Source organism: Mesocricetus auratus, unplaced genomic scaffold (genome assembly GCF_017639785.1).
Source record: "Mesocricetus auratus isolate SY011 unplaced genomic scaffold, BCM_Maur_2.0 Super-Scaffold_100676, whole genome shotgun sequence".
NCBI lineage: Eukaryota > Metazoa > Chordata > Mammalia > Rodentia > Cricetidae > Mesocricetus > Mesocricetus auratus.
In genome coordinates, this window is record NW_024429266.1 from 91317505 (window position 1) to 91343901 (window position 26397).

Consider the following 26397-nt stretch of genomic DNA (forward strand, 5'->3'; position numbering starts at 1 on the left):
ATGGGAGGTCCTTAGGTCATCATCGGAGGCAAACCCCCAAAGCACCCTGTGTGTACCCACCATCTCCTCTGCTTTTATGCTCCCTGGCTCATGTTACAAGTGGTTTTCTCTGCAATAAATTCCCACCAAAACCTTTTCTCAGAGGCCTGAAGCAGTAGACTCACCTGGTCTTGTAATGGAAACTTTTAAATTTTTGAGTCAAATTTTTTTTGTCTTCAACTTATTTTATTACATTTTGTGTGTGTGTGTGTGTGTGTGTGTGTGTGTGTGTGTGTGTGTACGGGGTGGTGTGGTGTGACACCTTTACACAAGCTGGAGTCATCAGAGAGGAAGAAGCCTCAGCCTAGGAAGGGCCTCCATGATATCCAGCTGTAAGGCGGTTTCTCAATTAGTGTTCAGTAGGGAGGGTCCAGCCCATGGTGGGTGGTGTAGTCCCTGGCCCGGTGGTCTTGGGTTCTGTAATAAAGCAGCTGAGCAAACCATGGGAAGCATCACCCTCCATGGCCTCTGTGTCAGCTCTGTCTCTGGGAGCCTGGCCTGTTTGAGCTCCTGTCCTGGCTTCCTTAGATGATGAACAGCAATGCTGAAGTGTAAGCCAGATAAACCCTTTCCTCCCCAACTTGCCTTGCCTTTTGGTTATGGTGTTTTGTTGGCAGCTATAGAAACCCTAACTAAGACAGTGTGTGTGTGTGTGTGTGTGTGTGTGTGTGTGTGTACTTGTGACCACAGCATGTGTGCGGAGGTCAGAGGACAACTTGTGAGAGTTGGTTCTCCCCTTGTGCAGTAAGGATCCTGTGAAAAACAATAGCCCTCACTTCAGAATAAGGCTGGAGACTCAGAGTAGCAGAAGTGAGACAGGTGTATTTATGACTCTGCAGAAGCCAGGCATCCGCCTGGATACAAGGTAAAACACTGATTTTTCCACTCCTGATTGCATTTCCCTGACCATGGTTCCCCAGTGGCTGAGCTCTTTGGGGAGGTACAGTCTTTACCATGTGTGTAGTGTCGTTCTCACCCAAGACTCCCATCCACCGCAGGATGAAGATCTCCTACCCTTTTCTGATACTTGGGCTCAGCCACAAAACAGAGTGCAACTTTTCAATACTAAGATAAACTATAAAAGACCCAGGTCAGCAGTGCTGGCTGCTAGGTAGGGAAGGCAGAGGCCCAGTGGCTCTTGGTATCTGGGATTTGTGGGTGAGCACTAAATGCACTTCGCACTGAAAATGGCCCATCATGATTTATTTCTCTTTCTTTTTTATTAATTTTTAAAATTTTGTTTTACATACCGACCACAGTTTCTGAACCTCCCTCCTCTCCTCCCTTTCCCTCCCCCATCTCCTTTCTACCCCCCATCCACTCCTCAGAAAGGGTAAGGCCTCCCATGGGAGTCAACATAGCTTGGCACATCAAGTTGCATTAGGACCAAGCTCTTCCTCCCTGCATCAAGGATGAGCAAGGCATCCCACCACGGGGAATGGGTTCCAAAAAGCCAGCTCATGCACCAGGGACAGATCCTGGTCCCACAAACAGACCAAGCTATGCTACTGTCATCCATATGCAGAGGGCCTTAAAGAAGAAATGATTTGTTTCTTACAGTCCCAGGGACTGAACTCTGGCTGTCAGGTTTTGAGGCAAGTACCCTTGACATGCTGAACTATCTCACTGTTCCTTGTTCAAGTTACTCTATTGCAGTCATGGAAATATGATTGGTACAGGTGGAGAGTTCAGGTATTGGAGAACGCTGACAGGGAGGAGTTTGAAGCCGGCTTAAAGGGAGGGATGGGAGAGCATGGGATAGTGATCATTAATCCCTTCCAATCACATCGAGCAGGAAGGGCTTGCTCCTTCATATGCCTGCAAGCAGAGGGTCACAGCTCCCTCACAGACTCACAGCTGGTGAGGCATGCATTCATCAAGAATTGCCCCAGGCTTCCTCCACAGTGGTAATCCACAGACACAAACACAGGCATCCTTTACACGCTCTCCAAGGCAAGAAGCATTAAGCGAATTCTGCAACATCTTAGAAGAAAATATGTGAGAATCCACAGACACAGCAAGGCTTGTAAACCTTTCCTAGCCCTGGAGTACGTGGGAGAAGAGAGGGGCCAGGATTGGCTGTCACATAAAGTCCTGAAGCATGTTGTAGGGGCAGCAGGGATTCTGGACTGCTGTCCTTCACAACCAGACAGATCCTCAACTACCCCGTCTGAAGACAGCGTCCACCTCTCCCCTCTCCCCTCTTCCCACAGGCTGTCACGTGTCCATTTTCGTGACTTGGTTACTTGTCTCTGACATTAGAATGCAACTTGGAGTGACAGCTGCCTTACCTATTGTGACTGTATCCACAGAGACTTGCATAACATCTATACATACCCTGAGGTCATAAGGATGAAGGAAGGAAGGAGAGATGATGAATCCCATTGTTATGGTTTGAATACAAAGCAGCTATCAAGGCTCATGTATTGAAGATTTGGTTCTTCAGATGGGGGGATTCAATAACCGAGAAGCTATTGGTTCATCAGGCTATGACATGACCCATAGATGAACTCACTAGTAGATTCAGTTAGCATTATTGGGAGGAGGTGGGAACTCTGGGAAGTGGGGCTTGTTAGAGAGAGGAGGAGGTCATAGAAGACCCTTTTCACTGCCAATATTTTGACCCTGGCCAATTCCCCCACCCCCCTGCTTCCTGGCTGCCTCGAGGTGAACAGCCTCCTCTACCACCTGCTGTTATCACAATACATTCTGCCTCATCACAGCAGGGCAGCCACTGATTATGAGCAAAAATGAAAGATTCTCCTGTAAGTCATTTCTCTGAAGCGTTAGCCACAACAATGGCAAGCCTGTCACATCCTCATTAACCAATTACTCATCTTGCCATCTTGGAGGATTTATTAAAAAACTTCAGTTCTTGAATGTATAAAATTGGATAGCAGACAGAGAGCATTGAATTAATATGCATTCCAGTGTTTAAGATAAACTTCTTTTTAAAATTTATTTTTATTTTTAATTATGAGTATATGAGTGAATTTGCATATAGGTACATGCATGTGATTACAGATGCCTCAGAAGCCAGGGGTATCAGATCACTCTGGACCTGGAGTTATAGCCGTTCTGAGTCACCTGATATGGGTGCTGGGAATTGAACTTGGGTCCTTTGCAGGAGCAGTCCATGCTCTTAACTGTCCAGGCATCTCTCCAGCCCCACGGCAGGTGTTGTTTCAGTAGTTTAATCAACAGAAGAAATCAGACAGCATGATCATATTTTGCACACACACACACACACACACACACACACACACACACACTCCCCTAAATATATCCTGTTCATTCCGTACAATGTGACTTGCTTACATGTTTTCAGGGTTGACTGTTTGGCACTGGACAATCAATTGGTGTGCTTTTCCGGGAAGGGGGGCACCTTTCAGGCTCCCAGCTTTCCTGAGTTGCCTGTCGATTATGTGTAGCATTTAGGCATCCTGGAATTGTCTAGTTTGGTGTGCTCATTGCTGGTGCCCTTGGTTAGCTCACTAAGCTTTGTGGAACTGCTGCTGGGCATAATGGCTGCTTTCTAACAGGTGCTTTGACTGAGTTTGCATAGACCAGGATTTGTGCCCAGCACACGGAAGCAGGAAGAGGCTTCTAGGTAGGGAGCACGGTGGGCTTAAAGGTTTGATAGCTGGAAACACATGTTATGCTCAAGAGAAAAGCCTGAGAAGATGGTGGAGTGAACAGATTTGGGGAGTGTTTCTTGAGGCAAACACTTCAGAAGGGAGAGGGCTGTTTCTAGAAGTTTCAAGATCAGGGTCTGACCACCGGGTACCAAAGTGTGTGGAAGCGTGTGTCTCTGGGAATGAGTCATAGCACAGGGAGGTTGGAGCTGAGTCTGGCTGGAAGATGCTGAAGACATCACGCCAGAGCAGGAGTGGAAAGGAGACTGAGGCTGAGCGAGCGCCGTGAGGGTCCTAGTCACCTCTCTTCACTGGAGTCTTAGTCACTTCCTTTCACTGCAACCGAATGCCTGAAATGTTATAAAGAGAACATTTGGTTTTGGGTCACAGTCATGAAAATTGCACTGTGTGGTTGACTGGCCCCAATTGCTCTGGGTCTGTGGCAGGGCAGCCCGCCGCAGTGGCAACACGTGGCAAAGGAGAAACCACTCACCCTATGGCCAGGGGAACAAAGAGAACAAGGAGGGTGGGGGGCGCCGCAGTCCTCTCCAAAGTCTAGCTTCTGAACACTGAAAGGCATGTTTACTATTTTCCCTTTCACAGCCTCCCAATAGCACCGCCCACAGGAGCACCTGAAGTTCTGGGAAGTACGGAGTCTACCATCAGCCCCTGAGCCATCTCTCCAGCCCTCACTTGGGTTTCGGGGAGCAAATAAGGTACAAGCTACAGCACGTGGGTCATGATAAATATGGTGCGAATGAGATACACGAGGCGGTATGGGCTGAAAGGTGGCGTGGACCGACATGGGTGTGCTTCCAGGGAAAGCAACCGCGCAGGCCTGCCAGCTGTGCTCAGCAACAGGGAGAAGAGCGGGATTACCACTGCTGCTTCAGTAAGATCTATCAGGCCCAGGCAGCAGTGGGATTGGAAGTCCTAACACACAGCATTGTCTTTGCATCCATCATCCACGGGCCTGGGGCCCAGCTTCCCCCTGTAGCACAAATAATAATAACCCAGAGACAGATATTGGGGTTAAAGTTGAAGATCAGAGAAGCAAAGCAGTTAGGCACTAGAGAGTTCTCACCTCTACCAATGCTCAGGCCAAAGGGGGCGATCCTGTGCTCAGACTGTATCTCCAGACTGCATCCTCAGATTGCATCCGCAGACTGCATCTGTCTCCACCAAACCTCAGACTGCACTGAGCTCCTGTCTTATATTCCTCCCTAGTGCTGGGATTAAAGGCGTGGGACCCCAAATGCTGAGATCACCTTTGTGTGAGCTCTGTTTCCCTTTTAGACTGGATCAATTTCGTTTAGTTCAGGGTGGCAGGGTGGCCTTGAACTCACAGAGAACCCTCTGCCTCTGTCTTCCGAGTGCTGTGTGTGCCACCGCTGCCTGGCTCTATGGCTAAATAATGTGGTTAGTTTTGCACTCTGATCTCCAGGCAAGCTTTATCAGTTAGATCATTAGCAAAATATCGCCACATCCTCCAGTACCTTGGAGGCCCCTCAACACTCTCCAGCCATTCTCCAGCCTGTGGAATGCCCATGGGGAATGGAGTCTCCTGGGTGGCAAGGCTGACCATGACTCTCGATTTTGTGACAGAGTGTTGGGTGTACCACTGGGCAGTCATGTTTCCTTGCTGAGTGGGGGGCAGGATGCCTACAGAGGGCCAGGGTAGGACTCTATAGGACTAGGCCTAGCTTCTTAGGCCCGAGTGCTTACATGTTAATTCTGCTTTACTACCTACCAGCACTCATTTGTGAAATGAATGATTACAGCAGGGAAAAAAAAAAGGCCATGGGATTGTCTACTTTCTTCCAATAAAGGGGCTCCTTTAGAGATGAACAAAGATACACTTGAATTAAATGTTACTCTCCTCTGGAGGAAACACCTCGGGGCTGGCAAACCCTTTCTTGACGGTATCGGCCCAGAGCCAAGCTTGGCCATGGAGTTAGCACTCTCCTGGGCCAGAACCTATTTCATAGCCTTCATTTTTCTCTCTCCCCGGCTTTTGCTGAGCTCAGCTTTGTGCCAGTCAGGGGGATATTCAAGATCAGAAGAAATGATATTCTAGGGAATTAGTGAAAGCGCTGCCACCTGAGTGCCTTTTCCCACTGCATTTTCCTTGTTTGGTTGATTAAATTTAACCATCAGAGGCCTCGGCATGATCAGGGAGCAGGGGCCGGGAGAGCACACAGCTGCAGGTCTGCTGTGGGCCCAGTCTTGCCAGTGGTGGTGTCCCATCTAAGTCATGGCTCTTTCTTCCCAATCAAGGCTGGTGTTTGTAACTCTTTAGAACAGACCCATCAGCTGTGACAGTCACTAAGGAAACAGTTGAAAATGGACTCAAAGGACTCCAACTCTGCTGTTCTCCCATAGCTCAGCTGCACTGCCCTTGCTAGGTCACTTGACTGTGGAAGGTGACATCATCTTCTATAAGAAGGGAGCCCTCTGCCCTACCTCAATGGGTGTTTGGAGGGTCTAATGAGCCATTGCAAGGCGAAGTCCTCCCACTGGAGTACAATGGGAGAGTATTATCCCTGAAGTGCCAGCCACTGGCAGCTCCGTGGAGGACGACTTTGCTATGGGGAGGGTGGAGATGAAGGTATAGAGGGTTAAGACAGGGATCTGAAAGCCAGTCAGATACAGGAGGGACAGGAAGAGGTGTAGCAAGCTCTTAAAAGAAATGAAAGGCGACTGGACTTCAAGATGCTCCAGTAGTAAACACCAGGCTGGCAAACAATATACCGGCAAAATTAATGCGGTACCATACAGGAGTCTTGTTTTTTTAAATTACACTTACTATTTTACCGTTCAGCTCCCGCCTTAATAGGAATAAAGAAACCCAAGCAGTCTGGCTCTCTCCTTCTGTCTCACTTCAGAAGTACTCCCCTAGACCTCTTCTCCTCAGTTCCCCCAGGACTCCCCGGGCTCACCCATCTTCTTCTGAGCTTTCACGGTCCTCCTGGTTCCTCTGGAACCCCCTCCTCTCAGTTTGCTGACGTCTCACCTCCTATTCTCTAAGGTCTGGCGATAGAAGTCACATCCTTAGAGAAGTCGCCACCTTCAACAACTCCCCAACATTTCTCGCCATCCTGTTGAGAATAGGAAGTAGAAACTGGCCAGGTGGGGCAGTGTTCCCAAAGCTGCAGTTCTGAGAACGCTGGCTCCTGGTTTCATGTCACTTCTTACCCTGTCTGGAAGGCATACATGAAGATGTGGCTAAAACAGGGAGGAGACACCTGGGCACCTTAGGGTGAGGTCAATGCCACTGGCCAGATCACCCTCCTCCCGTGTTTTACCCCAGTTCCTGCCATAAGGTTTTGAAATGCCCCAGAACAGCAGGTACCTGCAGTTGGTATCTATCCTTGGCTGTTTCCTGTTGCACAATAGTCCTGCCTTCTCCCTTTCTCTCACGCTCCCACCTGTGACTCTACAACACACTTCTTTCTACAGTTTACCCTCCATGCTCCGTGAGACAAGAATGCCAAATCCTCTGGCTTAGGATGGTTTGATATATTGAATTTTCTAGAACCCTTGTCCCCTAAGTCCAGCTCACCAATAGCCAAAGAAGTCTCTGTTGAGCTCTGCAAGCTCAAAGCCAACTCTGAATTTTCCCATCACAGTACCTCTTTTCTGATTTATCACTGTATAATCATTCACATCCTCTTCCTCCTAATCATTACTATTTATTTTTGTCACCAGCCCTTATCTCTACTTAACACAAATGAATTTTAATTGTTCAGAGTGTGCTTCATTTGTATACCATGGCTAGAGCACAAAGTCTTTGAGGGCAGAAGTGTTTGTCTACTTAACTGCTATACTTCCAGCTGTAGGAATGACAGTGTTCTCGTAGACAGTAAATATTTATTGAATGAGTGAATGGAAAACAGAACTGTGTGGGTTTCTTCAGGGTTTGATTGTATTTCTGGAGGTGGCCACCAGTGATATAATTTAATCCCCCACACCAATTCCAAATTCTAGCCCTCGTGTCTTTTGATGAGACACTTTCCTACAAATAATTTGTTCTTGAGTTTTGATCTAAAGCAGTTCACCAAAGTGCATGGAAATCTAAGCCTCATTGAGCACTGTGGGCCTCCGGGTAGCTTAGCCCATACACAATGCCCCCCCCCCCAGCTGAAGATAGACCGAGCCCTTTTTGGATCATTTCCTGAAGACATATCCTTTGGCCTGTGATACTGGGAAACTACACTGGAAGCAGGTGCACAGGAAATTCATGGTGAGGAGAATTCTGTGATTGTCTCTGAACTGTGGTCTATGAAGGGCTCCAAGTTTCTTTTCCCCTTTTTAAATTGAAAATAGATTTTTTTCTTAACATAATATATTCTGATTACAGTTTTCATTCCCCACTATTCCTCCTACTTCCTTCTCACTGTCCCCCCGCCCCCCATCAAAATCCACCCTCTTTAGAAACCAAGCTGGCTTCTAAGGGATAATAATAAAATCCAATAAAATAAGGAAAATAAAAAACAATACATCAGAATAGGAAAAACAAAACAAAACAAACAGAAGGAAAAGGGCTCAAGAAAAGGGACGTGAAACAGGGTATAGATGCACACTCAAGGATCCTGTAAAACACTAAACTGGGGGCTTTAATATATACACAAAGGACTGAAAGTTAAGAAAAGAGAAAAACATATAAATGAAAAAAAAACAGCCCTGGCATGACATCATGAGATAGGAAACCTCCAATGATGCTGTTCATTTCCTGTTGGCCATCTACTGCTGGGCAGGTATGCAGCCTTCCCTTAAGAGTAGTTTGGCTATTATAAATAATGCTGCTATGAACATAGTTGAGCAAGTGTCCTTGTGATATAATTGAGCATCCTTTGGGTATATGCCTAAGGTTGATATAGCTGGGTTTTGAGATAGATTGATTCCCAATTTTCTGAGAAAACACCATACCGATTTCCCACGCAGGGATGACTCGCACAGCCTTAATGCAGGAGAAGGAGCTTGGTCTTGCCTCCAAGTGATATGATATGCTTTGTTGACTCCCATGGGAGGCCTGCCTCTTTATGAATGGAGGAATGGACGTGGGGGAGGCAGGAGATGGGAGGTGGAGAGAGGGGAGGGAGAAGAGAGGAGGGAGGAGAAAGTGTGGTTGGTATGTAAAGTAAATGAAAAATTTAATAAAAATAAATTTAAAAAAGAATAGTTGATTTCTCCAGTGAGACTCGCTTGGAGGAAATAAAATTTCCATTTGCAAGTGGCTGTCAATTGGAGATTGCATCTGGGTTAGAGATGGGGCATGTTTCCACTTCTCTTGTCAGCTCTAGGACTCCTCTGATGCAGGCTCTGTGCATGCTGACCCAGTCTCTGTGAGCTCATATGTGCATAGATCCTGTTGACTCAGAGAGCCTTGTTCTCCCAGTGTCCTCCATCCCTTCTGACTCCTACAATCTTTCTGCCTCCTCTTGCACAGGGTTCCCCCAAGCCTTGAGAGGAAGGATCTGATAGAGACATCCCGTTTAGGGATGAGTGTTCCAACGTCTCTCATTCCTTGCATAATGTGGGTTTCTGTAGTCTGTTCAGGAGGAAGCTTCTCTGATGATGGCTTAGCAGGACACTGATCTATGAGTACAGCGGAATGTCATTAGGAGTCATTTTATTGCTCTTTTTTGTTTGTTTTTAGACCAGTAGTATTTGGTTTTACCCTAGTCCCCATGCTCTCTGGATCACTCAAGCAGTGTCAGGCATGCGGTCCATCTCGTGGAGTGAGCCTCGAGTCAGACCAGTTATTGGGTGGTTAGTCCCGCAAACTTTGTGACACCATTGCACTAGTATAGCATGATGGCAGAATACCAGTGTAGATCAAAGGGCTCATGGCTGGGATGGCATTGACCTCTCTTCTTTGGTTGCTTGCAGAGTGCCTTCCTGTACCAAAGATGCTAGCTTATAGGGGTGAAGGCTCTCCCCATGGGCACCAGTTCTGGTTCCCCATGTTCAATCAGTTGTATGAGTACTGTCTTCAGCAGTGGGGCCTTGCTGTCAGTTTTGTGGAGAGTAACCTATAGTCTTGGCAACAGCCTCGGTTGTTAGGGGATTCCCATGGGACACGTTTGGCCAATGTCTCAGTTAGATGCAACCCAATCCTGGTACTAGAAGCTTCATTTGGTGACAAGAGATGTCCAGTTGGGACTCTGTCTACACCATTATTTGGTGAGTTTATTTAGATCACCTTTATATATGTGTCCATTTTATGAAGATTCCACTGTATCAGGTTTTAATATGGTTTCTCATATGGCCCTTAATTTTAGTTGTTTCTCTCTTCTTTCCAATTTCAGCCCCCTATTCTAGTTCACCATGATCCATCCATAAGTACCTTCTATTTCTTTTATCTAGGGAGATCGTCTGTTCCCTTTTAGTCCTTTACTCTACACCAGACCTCAGCGGTTCTATGGATTGCAGCTTGGTTTTCACTGACTTAACAGCTAATATCCGTATATAGTCAAACACATATCATATTTGTCTTTCTGGGTCTTTATTAATCTCAGGATAATTTTTCTAGTTCCATCTATTTACCTACAGATTTTATTTTTTAAATAACTGAGTAATATTCCATTGTGTAACTGTACTGCATTTTCTCAATCCATTAACTATTCAGCTATCGAAGGGCATCTAGGTTTTTTTTCTCTAGTTTCTGGCTATTATGAATAGAGCAGCAATGAACATTGTTGAGCAAGTGTCTTCTTAATAGGATGAAGTGTCCTTTGGGTTTCTTGTAATCTCATAGGCATTTCCTTCTTTGAGCTAGAGAAATTTTCATCTATGAAAATATTTTCCATGCCTTTGTCATAGGTTTCTTCTTCTTCCTCTATTCTATTATTCTAAGATTTGGTCTTACCCTGGTGTGTCAGATTTCCTGGATGTTTTGTGCCTGGATTTTTTTTCTTTAGGTTTTTTTTCTTTGACTGAGGTGTCCATTTCTTCTATCTTGTCTTCAGTGCCAGAGATTCTCCCTTCTATCTCTTGTATTCTATTGGCAAACCTTGGAAGAGAGGAGGGAGAGTGAAGAGTTGAAGCTAGCCTACCTGTTTTGCTGGCCTACTTGTTTCTCTGGCAGCTTGCTGGAGGATGCCTAGGGAATGCTTGCTGGAGGTGGGGGCTGGGAAAACAGGATGAGTGGGGAGTAAGGTTGATAGAGAACACCTGCATGATCCTGTGGAGGTTGGAGAAGAGAGTAGCGGAAGACTGCAGCAGGTGTTCTGTTATAGAGCTGGGGGTGAGACTGGAGGCTTGGATTTGGAGGAGAGGCAAAAGAGGAGAAGATCTGCACCTAGCCTACCTGCTTCCCTGTCCTGGAGTGCGAGTCACCACTTCTTAAACAGGAGGCTGCTTTTCTCTGTGTCTTTCATATTATGTTTTCTTCACTTTACTTTCTTTCCTCTTTCCTTCATTTCTCTTATCATCCCTTCTTTCCCTCAGTCTTCTCTTATGGTTTTCCATGGTTGAGGCCAAAAGTTACTCTCGCCTTAGTAATGTTTAGTGTTCTGGAGTCAATGCTTTGTTACCATGGCCCAGAAATACAAACTTAGGTTACTCCCGAGGGCTCTGTTCCAGTGTGATAACAGTTTTCATGAAGTTTTAGAGTGCAAAGAATGTTGTAAATCAAGACACTTTTTAAGTACCTTTCTGAAAGTGTCAGACAACTGGATACAGGAAAGCAGAGATATCTCTGCTCCCGGCTTCAGATGCTCTCTGATGACCATCTTAGCTTTTGTGTTGGTGGAAGCTAGGGATCTATACATTACGAGAAAGAATTTACCTTATAGTCACAAAGATTTTACATCACGCACAGAGATGGTCAATAAATAACTATTTATGTAGCCAATGGAGCCCAGGATAATTTGGCTCTGAGGCAAACTCTCTTTCCCTAATCACTGAAGCTCGATCCAGTCAGTCAGGTTTGCAGACTGTTTACTGAGTTACGACTTTTTTTTCTGGGAATTTCAGTTCACATCATTCTGTTCTGTTTGCTTCCTTTTCTGAGCACAAGGGATGGCCTAAATCTGTTTTGGATGTAGAGGGTTTGCAGTTGCCTCAAGAGACTTACAGGCACATGCAAGTAAGGAGATGGAAACAGGCACTCTATACCTCCTTGTAGCTGTCTCCACGGTCAGGGCACCTGATTTCTCAGTAAACAAACCCAGTAAATCAATACAAATGGAAGGGGAGGACTGTGAAACTTATAGCTGTTTTAATTGAACTGGCCTTTCCTTATAATCAGATTAGTGACTATCCTAATTGCCACCACAGAACCTACATCCAGTAACTGATGGAAGCAGATGCAGTGACCCACAGCCAAGCACTGGCCTGAGCTCCTGGAGTTCAGTTGAGGACAGGGAGGAGGGATCATAGGAACAAGTGGGGGGTCAAGAGGATGATGGGGAAAACCACAGAGACAGCTGACCCAAGCTAGTGGTAGCTCATGGACTATGGACTGACAGCTGGGGAACCTGTTTGAGACTGAACTAGGCCCTCTGAATGTGGGTGACAGTTATATGTGACTTGATCTGTTGTATGTGTGTGCCATGGGGGAACTGGTAGTGGAACCAGGACTTATCCTGGATGCCTGAGCTGGCTTTTCGGAGCCCATTCCCTGTGATGGGATACTTTGTTCAGCCTTGTTACAGGGTAGAGGGGCTTGATCCTGTCTCAACTTGGTATGTCAGGCTTTGTTGACTTCCCAAGGGAGGGAGGCCTGATCTCTCTGAGTAGTGAACAGAGGTGTGGAATTCAGTGGAGGGGGCAAGAGAAGGGGAGGTAGGGGGAACTGGGGCTTGTATGCAAAATAATTTTTAAATAAAAAAATAAAAAAATAAAATCACCCTTGATATTTAATCACCATGAATAGTTAGCTTTAAAAGCCAATTCCCTCAGTTCAGGGAAGCTGGCTTTTTTTTTTCTTTATTTTTATTTCATGTGCATGAGTGTTTCTCCTGCATGTGTGTTTAAGGTGTACTGTATATATGTGTCACTCCTGAAGAGACCAGAAAGAGGTGCAATGTTCCCTAGACCTGCAGTTACAGACAGTTGTAAGTTACTGTTCCGGCACTGGCAACAGAACCCAGATCCTGCGCATGAGCATTGAGTGCACTGAGGCTCAGCCACCTCTGCGTTCCCACTCTGGCTCTTCACAGGGGTGCAGGGCCCTTGTGTGTGCCTGGTGCTACAGAGTTCCTTGCTTTAAAGAACTTCAACCAAGCTGGGATACAGTTGATCTTGCCAAGCCCTTTTCTTTTTGTTTTCTCATTTTTCAGCCAGGTTTCTTGGATAAATAATTCCATGGTCTCCATAAACTCTGCCTTCCATGACTGCACACACTGGATGGGAAGCCGGGCTGAGCGGTGCCCAAGTCACTCCTCGATCCTGAGCTGCAAGGCCAGAAGGCAGCGACTCATTCAGTCCCAGGAACACACCACTATCTGATCTGGTAAATACACAAAGCAACGGGTTTTTTGGGGGTAGAGGTACCCAAAGTCTTACTAGGAACCTTCCCTGCCCTTGGCCTTTGTCCTCTCTCAACTTCCAAATTTTAATAAAAGAAGCAAAGTTGCTTGGTAGATACATTTTCCACACATGAGAGGCCCCTGCTGCTTGTGAAACAACTTCAAGCCTTCCTTGGCCAAACAACATTTTTATGCAACACATTAATACCTGGTGGTTTAAATGACCCTAGCTAATGTTACGTGGGGGGAAAGACTGCCTGAAAGCTTTCTAAATGCCAGGCCGAAAATGTGCATTGTTGCATCTTATTATGTGGAGGAGAATATCACTAAAAATAAGATGATCTCTAATGATCGTGTGTGTGTTTGTGTGTGTGTGTGTGTGTGTGTGTGTGTGTGTGTGAGAGAGAGAGAGAGAGAGAGAGAGAGAGAGAGAGAGAGAGAGAGAGAGAGAGAGAGAGAGAGAGAGGTCTCAGGACTCGATGGATTCTGTGTTGTAAATAAAACAAGAAGAGGAAGCAAGGGACACTCTTACAGACTTTGGGATCAGTGCATTCTGCGCCCCATCTGTTGTGGGAAGAACAGAGACTGTGGTGAAGATCTTGGAACATGAACAGGACCCATCAGGCTCTATAATATCCAGTGAGATGGAGACCTTCAGAAGTATTTCCCCATTACCCACCCTTCTCAGCCTAACTGGAGACCTCCTCCATGGTATGAGAAGGGAACCTGAAGCCTCACAGTCCTTGTGCTTTTCTGTGGAGCTGGGCTGGGCTCCTTCAGTCCCGGCCACCCTGCAGTAAGTTGACAGGGTTTTCTCAAGACCGAGATGAAAAAAAAATACCAGGATGGAGGAACAGAACTAAGAGCTGGCTTCCTTTCACCCCACCCCTTCCTTTGATTTCCCTGGTTCTTCTCTCTCTTCCTCTCCTAGTCCTTTTCCTCCTTCATTTACTACTTCAGCTTCTCTTTGTATATTTCTGTTTTATTCTTTTTCTTGTCTCAGAAAGAAGTTTCTTGGGCAGTATTTGCCTCAAATGATTACATCCTAGGGTTTGTTCCTGGGAGGGGTGGAACACACTAACACAGAAAGGGGAACTGGAGAGGACAGCAGAACATAAGGACAAGAGAGGTGTGAAGGTTCTGTGTCTTGACCTCGAACCTCACAGTCAACACTTCACGAGAGAGGATTTCAGACAATCCAGGTTGGAGGATGAGGTTCCATTATTGCCCTAGTCTATGTCCCTTTCCACCTCCATGGCTGGCGAGCCTTCCTGCCATGATGGAGGCGAATGTGGCAGAGGCTTATTTTGACATATGCTTTGCAGTCAGCGTACCAGTCTTGGATAATAGGTAGGAAACCTAATTGAATCCTTTGAAAAGATTAATAGAAGAATCCAGATTGGCACATGCACCTGCTGCAGCAACCCTGATACAACCCTGATGCCTTCTCAGGATGTTGGAGCTAAAGGATGGGAAGGTTCTAGAATGGACTAGTTTATCTTCTAACCAAAACAAAACACTATGTGTTAGTCTCTTCTCTCGAGTGCCGTCCATGCCTCTGAAGAAGCATGTGTCTTTCAATTTTTATACTTGTTGTCTATTCAGTTCTGTGAGAACTTTAAACACACACACACACACACATATACACACACACACACATATTATCATCTTCTTTCCTGTACCTCAACACCTCCCAAGTCCTGTTCAGTCCATACCCACCCAAGTTCATTTTCACTCTCTCTCTTGAAAACAAAAACAAAAACAAAAACAAACAAACAGAAGAGCCACTCTACCTGGCCAACTACTCCAGAGCTTGGGGCCTGTGCTGGAGTGTGGCTGATATTCCCAGCATCACTTAACTGAAGAAAATGGATTTTTCTCCTCCAAGGGGCTATTATTTATGAATAGTCTCTTGATGAGGGGTGGGAATTTTATGTTACTTCCCTTCTTCTATGCTAGGGTTTAACATTCGAAGACACATGAACAGCCCCATGGTAAGTTTAGGGCAGCAAGGAAGTATTCAGAACTGGTGTCACCCATTATGTGTCAGGATGCCAAACTGGTGTCACCCATTGTGTGCCAGGATGCCAAATTGAGTGTTCACAGTCAATATCCATCCCCTGGGGGAGTGCCTGGGCTGTACCAGTTGTTTCATATTTTAAATAGCAACACTGGGCATGTGAGTGTGTTAAGAATTCTCTGGAAGCAACTAGTCCTCGTCATGGTATTTAGGAATCAGAATAATACCTTAAAGAACTAAAAGAAACTTGGAGTTTATGATTTTGAAATTCCTCCTCCCTCTCCTTCCCAACTCTAATTGAGGTGATAGATTGAAACAAGGCCTTCAGACATGCTATTCAAGAACTATGTTCTCAGCCCTATTTCAAAAACTTTTTAAAAGAACAAAAGGCGAAAGGTACGGCTTTCAGAGTATCTCAGGAAAGCAAGCAAGCCCTGCGGAGACACATGGTAGAAACTCTGCAAGCACCTTTCCCTGATGACACAATTCTTCTGTCATGCTTGATCGAACCTAGCTTGTATGAGCTACAGTCTCATCCCTGTCGGAAATTCCTTTGTATTGTGTGAGTGTGTGTGAGTGTGTGTGTGTGTGTGTGTGTGTGTGTGTGTGTGTGTGTGTGTGTTCAGGGCCGGTTCCTGGGACTGAACTGCCCCCCTGGATGGGGAGGGACAGTTCAAAAAGGTCACCTGAACAATCCCTCTCAGTAGAGGAATGGGTGAGTTGGATTCTAACCGGTTCTGTTAAAGTGCAGGAAGTGTAGGAGGTGCCTCTTTCCCTTGAGGCTTGTCTAAAGGGTTCAGAAGTTCTGAGTTTAGTTACCCCAAATATGTTAGCTTACTTAAGAATTGTCGCTTGTCTTGGAAGGAAGTGTGCAGTGGCAGTGGTGGGCGGAGCATCTTCTCAGGGTCTCGTGGCTGTGTCTCTGATCATCTTCTCACCTGTCAGTGCAAGTCTTAAACTGGGATGTCGTTAGCAGCTACACTGCGAGATGATTATCCCTCTGTCATATTTATAATTTAGCTTCCACTTTGGATTCTAAATTCAGAAGTACACTACCTCTGGCCACAAACACGGAGGAATAATGACTGTCAATGATGCTGGGACGGCCCAGCAGTATAGCCCACTGGTGTGTGGGGTGGGAGTTGTGGAGGGTTAGGAATGGGGGGTGGTGGTGGGTAGGGTGAGAAGGCAGAGTGCTGTGCTCTCCCACAGAAATCGAAAGCAAACCACACGGGCAATTTAAATTTCACAGAAGCCACAGTACAAATGTAAAAATAGCTGAAATTAATTTTTAATTATGTTATATTTGTCCCAGGATGTCTAAGCATATGTAACCAATATAAGAATTATGAAACTACTTTTTAATTTCCCTTTCTCTTTTATTTGTTTGTGTCCTTCTAAGACAGAGTGCGTTTTACACTTTCCAGTTGTCTTCATTCAGGCTGGCCGCATTTTAAGTGCTGTGTGGTGACATGCAGCTAGTGGGGACTGAATTAGACAACAACGGTCTAGATACATGTGTCTTGTTGGAAGACTTCCAGAAAGTTGCTTCTGGTTTTAAAATGTTATGTGGATGATAACAATGATTGTGTGGTGTGTGTGCGTGCATGCACACATGTGTGGTGTTTAATATAACGGTAAAAATAGGAACATAGTGTAGTTATGTCTCACACAGGGAGTTGAAGGGAAAGCTGGAGGCCTTAGCAAGTGCTGTACTTCTGAACTACCTACCCCCTACCCTCTGTCCGCACCCCTCTTTCTTCATAGCCTAAAATATTTGCAAGAAATATTGTTTTATTTTTCCATTTTCCACTGGCAACATATTGTGAGAGTGCCATGGCAGATGGACACGAGGCAGCTTGTGTTTTTGTCTGGCTCCAACCGAATGCCCTTGCTAATGCATTTAGGAACAACTTTTGAAATGCTTGCCAGGGCATTCTTGCTTGCAGCAGGTTGCCGGGCAGCTGTAGTGCAGAGGTGCAGCTCACTTTGCTTCCCTGATACCAGGGCTCACTGTCATTCCTCAACCCGCTGGGTCATTCCCACTGAACTTCTCCCTTCCAAGGAAGCCTGGGGGCAGCTTTCCCTACTAGACCGCCTCCATGGGCGGCCAGCGCTCCAAGGTTTCCAGGGTGCTGTGACTGCCAAGAAGGCAGTAGGGGCTGGCTCCTTATATACCCTTGAGAAGGCCAACCTATCATATCACCACACAAAACCAGGCAGCTGGGACCATAGAATCACCTCCACCTTAACCAAGGAATTGAGGCCAAAGGGGAAGGTTCCCCCAAGAAGATCCCCAAGAAGAAATTCTCTTTTAAAAAGGCTCTCAAATTCCTCCGGACACCGTGTCACTGTTCTCAAAGCTGTGAGGCTCTTCTCTAGTATGGGAGATGGTTCTTCCCCCCTTTGCTCTGTGGCAAGCATTTCTATTTTCTTTTTAAGGGACAGTGTTTATTCCTTTTCCAAATGCTACAGCAAATCTGTGTGTAAGAGAATGATTTTTGCTCTAGGATCCCCTGACCTGGGGACTGAAGCAGGTCGACTCACCCCTTGACTGACGACCAAGTAACCAGAAGCCTGCAGCAAGAGCAGGTCCACTCCTGCCCACACTCAGGACAGAGAACAGAGGACAGAGGACAGAGAACAGAGAGCAGAGGACAGAGAGTATTGGATTTGCTTGCACCAACTGAAAGGGAACCCTGGTTGCCTACCCAGCAGGAGAGGAAGAGGCTCTTACTACACTAACTGGAAGAAGTGATGGGAAAGAAGCAATATAAAAACACACTCATCAACCGAAAAACTCCACCAGAGTCTAGAGATTGTACACCAGCAAGACCTGAACACCCAAGTGCAGATGAAACAGAAGGAAATGACCTTAAAAACACCTTAATGAAAAAGATAGAGGCCCTCAAAGAGGATATGAGAAAATCCCTTAAAGAAATGGAAGAAAAAACAAACCAAAAATCCAACAAATGCAAGAAAGGGAGGAAAACACGAAGCAAAAATTACAAGAAACAATTCAAACAGTGAAAGGGTTGAGAGCTGACATGGAGACAATAAAAAAAAAACACAGTCTGAAGGAATTCTGGAAATAGAAAAACTGGGGAAACAGTCAGGTACTACAGATGCAAGCATAACCAACAGAATACAAGAGATGGAAGAGAGAATCTCAGGTGTTGAAGACACACTAGGAGAAATAGATTCATCGACCAAAGAAAATCTTAAGTACAACAAATCCCTAACACAAAACATCCAGGAAATATGGGACACTGTGAAAAGACCAAACCTAAGAATAATAGGTATAGAAGAAGGTGAAGAAACCCAAGTCAAATGGACAGAAAACATATTCAACAAAATCATAGAAGAAAACTTTCCCAACCTAAAGAAAGACATGCCAATGAAAGTACAAGAAGCTTATAGAACACGAAATAGAGTGAACCATAAAAAAGTCCCCTTGCTACATAATAATGAAGACCTCAAGCATACAGAATAAAGAAAGAATACTTAGAGCCACTAAGGAAAAAAGGTCAAATAACATATAAAGGCAAACCTATCAAAATTACACCTGACTTCTCCATGGAAACTCTGAAATCCAGAAGGTTCTGGATAGATACTCTGTCCACACTAAGAGAACATGGATGCCAGCCCAGACTACTACACCCAGCAAAGCTTTCAATCAGTATAGATGAAGAAAACAAGATATTCCATGACAAAAACAGATTTAAACAATACATATCCACTAATCCAGCCATACAGAAAGTTCTAGAAGGAAAACTGCAATCCAAGGAAGTTAGCTGCAACCAGACAAACATAGGTAATACATAACCCCAGTTTACCAACAGCCAAAAGAGAAAAGGTGTGGAAATCCACACACAATTCCTCCACCATCAACCATTCCAAAACAAACAAGAATGAGCAATCAAAGGTCATTAATATCCTTCAATATTAATGGTCTTAACTCACCCATAAAAAGGCACAGGCTAACAGAATGGATTCAAAGACAGAATCCATCCTTCTGCTGCATAGAAGAAATACACCTCAGCTTCAAAGACAGATGTTACCTCAGAGTTAAGGACCCAAGAAACAAGCAGGGGTAGCAATCCTAATATCTAACAAACTAGACTTTAAACTGGAATCAATCAAAAGAGATGAAGAAGGTCATTTCATATTCATCACAAGAGAAATCCACCAAGATGAAGTCTCGATTCTGAACATCTATGCCCCAAATAAAAAGGCATCCACATTCGTAAAAGAGACATTATTAAAACTCAAACCACACATAACATCTTATACACTTATAGTGGGAGACTTCAACACCCCACTCTCACTACTAGACAGGACTACCAGACAGAAATTTAACAAAGAAACAAAGGAACTAATAGAAGTTATGACCCAATTGGGTTTGACTGACATCTTTAGACCATTCCATCCAACACAAAAGAATATACCTTCTTCTCAGTGCCACATGGAACCTTCTCAAAAAATCGACCACATACTTGGCAACATATCAAATCTCAACAAGTACAAAAAAATTGGAATAACTCCATTTATCTTATCAGACCACCATGCTTTAAAGTTAGTATTCAACAACAACACAAATGACAGAAATTCTACAAACTCATGGAAATTGAATAATGCACAGTTGCACCATTCCTGGGTCACAGAAGAAATAAAACAAGAAATTAAAGACTTACTAGAATTCAATGAGAATGAAGACACAACATACCCAAATTTATGGAACACTTTGAAAGCAGTGCTAAGAGGAAAGTGCATAGCACTAAGTGCCCACATGAAGAAACTGGAGAGTAGTCACACTAGAGAATTAACAGCACAATTGAAAGCTCTAGAACAAAAAGAAGCAAACTCACCCAGGAGGAGTAGACCCCAGGAAATAATCAAATTAGTGCTGAACTCAATAAAGTAGAAACTAGGAAAATGATACAAAGAATCAATGTAACAAAGAGTTGGTTCTTTGATAAAATCAACAAGATAGACAAAACTTTATCCAAACTCATGAAATGGCAGACTGTGAACATACAAATTAACAAAATCATAAATGAAAAGGGGGACATAACAACGGACACTGAGGGAATCCAGAGAATCGTCAGGTCATACTTTGAAAACCTGTACTCAACAAAATTTGAAAATTTAAAGGAAATGGACAATTTTCTGGATAGATATCAGCTGCCGAAATTAAATCAAGAACAGATAAACAATTTAAATAGACTTATAACCCCTATGGAAATAGAAACAGTCATCAAAAGTCTCCCAACCAAAAAAAGCCCAGGGCCAGATGGCCTCATTGTAGAATTCTACAAGAAATTCAAAGAATTATACCAATTCTCCTCAAAGTATTTCATGCAATAGAAGCAGAAAGGTCTTTGCCAAACTCTTTTTATGAGGCTTCAATAGTCTTGATACCTAAGCCACACAAAGACACAATTAAGAAAGAGAACTTCAGACCAGTGTCCCTCATGAACATTGATGCAAAAATACTCAGTAAAATACTGGCAAATCAGACACAAGAACACATCAGAAAACTCATCCACCATGATCAGGTAGGTTTCATCCCAGGGATGCAGGGATAGTTCAACATACAAAAATCTATCAATGTAATCCACCACATAAACAAGTTGAGAAACTAAAATAACATGATCATCTCACTAGATGCTGAAAAAGCCTTTGACAAAATCCAACACCCCTTCTTGATAAAGGTCTTGGAGAGATCAGGGATAACAGGAGCATACCTAAACATAATAAAATCTATATACAGCAATCAACAGCCAACATCAAACTAAATGGAGAGAAACTCAAAGCAATTCTCCTAAAATCAGGAACTAGGCAAGGCTGCCCACTCTCTCCATACCTCTTCAATATTTTACCAGCCAGAGCGATCTTCAATATTGTTTTAGCCAGAGCAATAAGACAACAAAAGGAGATCAAGGGAATACAAATTGGAAAGGAAGAGGTCAAACTTCACTATTTGCAGATGATATGATAGTTTACAAAAGTGACCCGAAAAACTCTAACAGGGAACTTCTACAGCTGATAAACACCTTCAGCAAAGTGTCAGGATACAAGATCAACTCAAGAAAATCTGCTATATACAGATGATAAAAGGGCTGAGCAAGAAATCAGAGAAACATCACCCTTTACAATTGCCACAAACAACATAAAAAACACCTTGGGGTAACCCTAACCAAACAAGTAAAAGACCTGTATTGCAAGAACTTTGAGTCTTTAAAGAAATAAATTAAAGAAGACACCAGAAAATGGAGAGATCTCCCAAGCTCTTGGATAGGTAGGATCAACATAATAAAAATGACAATCTTGCCAAAAGCAATCCACAGACCTTGCACAATTCTTCACAGACCTTGAAAGAACAATTCTCAACTTTCTATGGAAAAACGAAAGACCCAGTATAGTCAAATCCACCCTGTTCAACAAGGCAATGCCTGGAGGCATCACCATCCCTGACTTCAAGCTCTATTATAGAGCTATAGTTCTGAAAACAGCTTGGTATTGGCACAAAAATAGACAGGTAGACCAATGGAATCGAATAGAAAACCCTGATATTAACCCACACACGTATGAACACTTGGTTTTTGACAATAAGCTAAAGTTATACAATGGAAAAAAGAAGGCATCTTTAACAAATGGTGCTGGCATAACTGGATGCTGGTATGTAGAACACTGCAGATAGATCCATGTCTATCACCAAGCACAAAACTTAAGTCCAAATGGATTAAAGACCTAAACATAAATCCAGTCACACTGAACCTGTTAGAAGAGAAAGTGGGAGGTACCCTTTAACGAATTGGTACAGGAGACCACTTCCTGAGCCTAACACGAGTAGCACAGACACTGAGATCAACAATTAATAAATGGGGCCTCCTGAAACTGAGTAGCTTCTGTAAGGCAAAGGACACAGTTAGCACGACAAAAAGGCAACCCACAGATTGGAAAAAGATATTCACTAACCCCACATCTGACAGAGGGATGGTCTCCAAAATCTACAAAGAGCTCAAGAAGCAAGTCTCCAAAGCACCAAAGGATCCAATTAAAAAGTAGGGTATAGAACTAAATAGAGAATTCTCAGTAGAGGAGTCTAAAATGGCTGAGAGACACTTGAGAAAGTGCTCAACATCCCTAGCAATCAGGGAAATGCAAATCAAAACATCTCTAAGATATCATCTTACTCCTGTCAGAATGGCTAAAATAAAAAACACCAGTGACAGTTTATGCTGGAGAGGATGTGGAGAAAGGGGAAATCTCCCCCACTGCTGGTGGGAGTGCCAACTCCTACAGCCATTATGGAAATCAGTATGAAGATTCCTCAGGAAAATGGGAATCAGCCTACCACAAGACCCAGAAATTCCACTCTTAGGCATATACTCAAAAGATGCACATTCATACAACAAGCACATCTGTTTCACTATGTTTATAGCAGCACTATTTGTAATAGCCAGAACCTGTAAGCAACCTAGATGCCCCTCATCTGAAGTGTGGATAGAGAAAATGTGGTACATTTACACAGTGGAATGCTATTCAGCAGAAAAAAAACAATGGAATCTTGAAATTTGCAGGCAAATGGATGGCACTAGAAGAAACCATCCTGAGTGAGGTAACCCAGTCACAAAAAGACAAACATGGTATGTACTCACTCATATGTGGATTTTAGACATAAATCAGGGTAGTTCCAGTCTACAATCCCACTGCCAGAGAGGCAGGGAAATAGGAAGGACCCTAAGAAAGTTATACATGGTGCCCCAGTGAAGGTGGAATGAGGCAAGTTTGGGAGCACAGGATGGTGGAGGAAAGGGAACCAGGAAAAAGAGAGGGAGACAAGAGGAAGGGAGAGGAGGACATGGGGGAGCAGGAAGGTTGAATTGGGGAAAGAATAGAGGAGAGCAGGATGAGATATACCATAATAGAGGGAGCCATTCTAGGTTTGAGGGGCAATCTGGCACTAGTGAGAACTCCAGAAATGTACAAAGATGACCCCAACTGGCAAACTAAGCAGTAGTGGAGAGACTACTTTAAATGTCCCTCTCTAATAATGATTTTCATGACTATCTTATATACCATCCTAGAACTTCCATCCAGTGACAGACGGAAACAGAGGCAGACACCCACAACTAAACACTGAACTGAACTCCTGGAACACAGTGACAGAGATGGAGGAATGATGAGCAAATGAGTCAAGATTGGGCTGGTGAGCCGAGCGGTGGTGGCGCATGCCTTTAATCCCAGCACTCGGGAGGCAGAGGCAGGCAGAGCTCTGTGAGTTCGAGGCTGGGCTGGTTCAACAGCCTCCAAAACAATACAGAGAAACCCTGTCTCGTAAAACCAAAAAAAAAAAAAAATAATAATAATAAATAAGAAAAAGATTGGGCTGGTGAATCCCAGAGAAACAGCTGACCTGAACAACAGGGAGATCTTGGATCCCAGACTGATGGCTGAGAGGCCAGCATGGGACTGATCGAGACCCCCTGAATGTGCGTGTCAGTGTGGAGACTCAGGCAATCTATGGGGTTTTGGGGTAGTAGATCAGTATTTATCCCTGGCACACAAATGGACTTTGGGAACCAATCCCACAATGAGGGATGCTTTCTCAATCTGGACACTTTGGGGAGGGCCTGGGCCCTCCCCAGAATGAAATGACAGACCCTAGAGATCCCCCATGAAGGGCCATACTCTCCCTGGGGAATGGAATGGGGATTGGGTGGGGGACTGGGGGGGAGGGAGTGGGCATGGACAGGAGGCAGAGGGAGCTGGGACTGACATGGGAAGCAAGCTTGTTCCTAATTTAAATATATAATAAAAAAGTGTTTAAAAAAAGAGAGAATGATTTTTAGCAAGAAACAACAAAATAAAAGAGCCCAAAGCTCAAATCTGGGGTTTGTCTATTGGAAGTTACTGACAACATTGGTAGAAAAAGAGACATATTTGGTTCACATTACAGCCCTCTTGCCCACCCCAATGCCTGGTGCGTGCTTACCAAGTCAAGGAGACATGGTGGATTCTCCAGCTGGAGGTCGGAACACGAGAAAGACAATTATAAAAACCCAGACAGGGCAATGTCATTCCCAGCCTAGGTGCTACTAGGCACAGCATAGGAAACTAAAAACTCAACGGGGAGAGGGCCGGGGCACTCAGGTGTTGGAAGTATTAAGCCCCACCCCCCAGGCTCAGAGGTTTAGGCAGTAGGAAAAAGAAACCTTGAAAAAGAATTGAGAAGAAAACCAAAACTAGCCTTCTGTAGGGGTAGAGCCCATGAAGGAGGGAGGGACAGGAACATTTGACACCATTAATCTAAAATTGAGAAATCCTAAGGTACCATCTTTAATTGGCCATAAGAGGAAGACCTGATTGCTTCTGGAAATCCACAGGAGAGGTGAAATGAGAGGAGAGGAAAGGAGGGGAGAGAAGGGAAGGGAAGAGGAGGGGATGGAAGGGGAGGGGAGGGAAGGGGAAGGGAGGGAAGGGGAGGGGAGGGGATTGGGAGGGATCAACAAGCCCCTTCCTTCCTAGGCACTAGAAGGCAGCCAGGGAACCAGTTCCAGGCAGTGACCTCCTCACAAAGACAGCACAGTTTTTATTCCTTAGAGCTGCCTGCCCGCCTGTGTGTGTCCCCTCACCGTGTGCCATTCATGGTGCTCAGAGCACTGTGGACCTGCACAGTGCTTGTTGGAGGAATTTGTGGTGGTTCCCTATGATCTTGTTACTCAAGCGGGCTTATTTCTGTGAACAGGTGTGGGTAGCATGCTCATTTTTCAGTATTGCTGAAATATAATGGACTTGGAGGATTAGGGGTTAGGCAGATCCCCCGATAGGCAGATGGACAGGAAAAGGGGCTACGGATAGGTAATAAAGATGGCAAACTTCCAGCTTCATCATATTCCTAATGGGAAACAAAGGCATAAAAGCCTGGTGGGATTTTTCTCCTGACAGTAGGGTTGGCTTGATCAGTGTCACAAGTTCAAGTTTGGATCAGGACGGGCTTATTCCAAAGTTATGGGCCTGTTAGCCTCTGTGTCTTTAGATTCAAACTAACCAACACTGAGTTAGGGGAGGAAGACTGCTCAAAGATCGGTAAAACCCCCAGGCCCAAGGAGAGACCAGACCCCAGGCTCCTGACAGGCTCCTGAGTGTCCCCTCTCCTCCACAGAGAGTCTTTCTTTCTGCATGTTCGCTGTGCGTGTTCCCCACCCCTACTAAAAGTCTCTCTGCATGAGCTGACTCTGTCTGCTGTGTCTGAGACATCTTCTGTCACTACCTGTTGTGCTCAAGATTTTTCCTCCCTTTTTAATTCTTTCAGTGGTAGAGGAAACGAACCTCCATCAGGACCTTAGATGGTAACGGAATGAGTTCTAGACCTAGGGCCAGGTGAGCTTGTTACTAGTCCAGGAACTGGTCAGAGAGGGGAGAAGCAAACTGATATACACTAAACTTGCTGCAGCAGAGACACTTGGTTATTGCTTCTTTTCTTCTCCCCAGCAGCCTAAAAGTTGGAGATACAGATAGTGCATTTGTGGAGGAAGAAGCTGAGACTGAAGACCTTGGGCCCTGGCTTATAACGGAATCTGAATAAAACCATACCTCTGATTTCAAAGCTGCTGCGTCCTTAACATTGTAATCTAAATGCATGCCATATAATAGGTGTATTTTCCATTAGAGTTCAGCCACAGCAGCAGAAGCAATCATACATATGCATGAATGCAAATATGTGTAGGTGGTAAATATTTGTAACGGGGAATTGTCTCTCCTGCATTTGGGAGGCTAGCTAAGCAGGATGTGTGAGGATGTTGTTGTCCTCACATCTGATGTTGGAGCTCAGTGTCCTCAGGGCATATGTCCTCATAAAGGACAGATCATGGAGCATGTGCTCAACACACACAGGGTGTAACCCCAGGGGGACAGACTGAGCCCCGCTTCTCTTCTCATTGCTTCTGACCTTGGTGACAGAATTCCCTACAGATGTTTTGTGTTTCATTGCAGTACTCAAAATACACAAGTGGCCCAGAACTCGCTCTGAGAATCCAAGGGAGGATGGAGGTGGGGGTAGAGGTACAGTGATTGCCCACCATGTGGCCTTGGCAGCCTTGAGTGGAATCAGCTTCAGCAGTGTAGTATTGGTCACAGCACAGATACTGCCTTTGGTTTTTTTTTTTTTGACAACACACAAGGAAGGGGTTTCTAGAAGATGTAGTTGAGCCTGGACATA

The 26397-nt window shown here is 44.7% G+C and overlaps 2 long non-coding RNA genes across 2 annotated transcripts; one reads left to right on the forward strand and one right to left on the reverse strand.

Moving 5' to 3' along the window:
• Window positions 1–2984: 2984 nt before the first annotated feature.
• LOC110342241 lies at window positions 2985–24353 on the reverse strand. The gene is made up of 3 exons (XR_002384268.2): window positions 24172–24353; window positions 6614–6772; window positions 2985–4024 (listed from the first exon to the last, which is right to left on the reverse strand). It is a non-coding gene; the product is annotated as an uncharacterized LOC110342241 (long non-coding RNA).
• Window positions 23349–25771, forward strand: LOC121137011. The gene is made up of 3 exons (XR_005874224.1): window positions 23349–23385; window positions 25492–25559; window positions 25671–25771. It is a non-coding gene; the product is annotated as an uncharacterized LOC121137011 (long non-coding RNA).
• The last annotated feature ends 626 nt before the right edge of the window (window positions 25772–26397 follow it).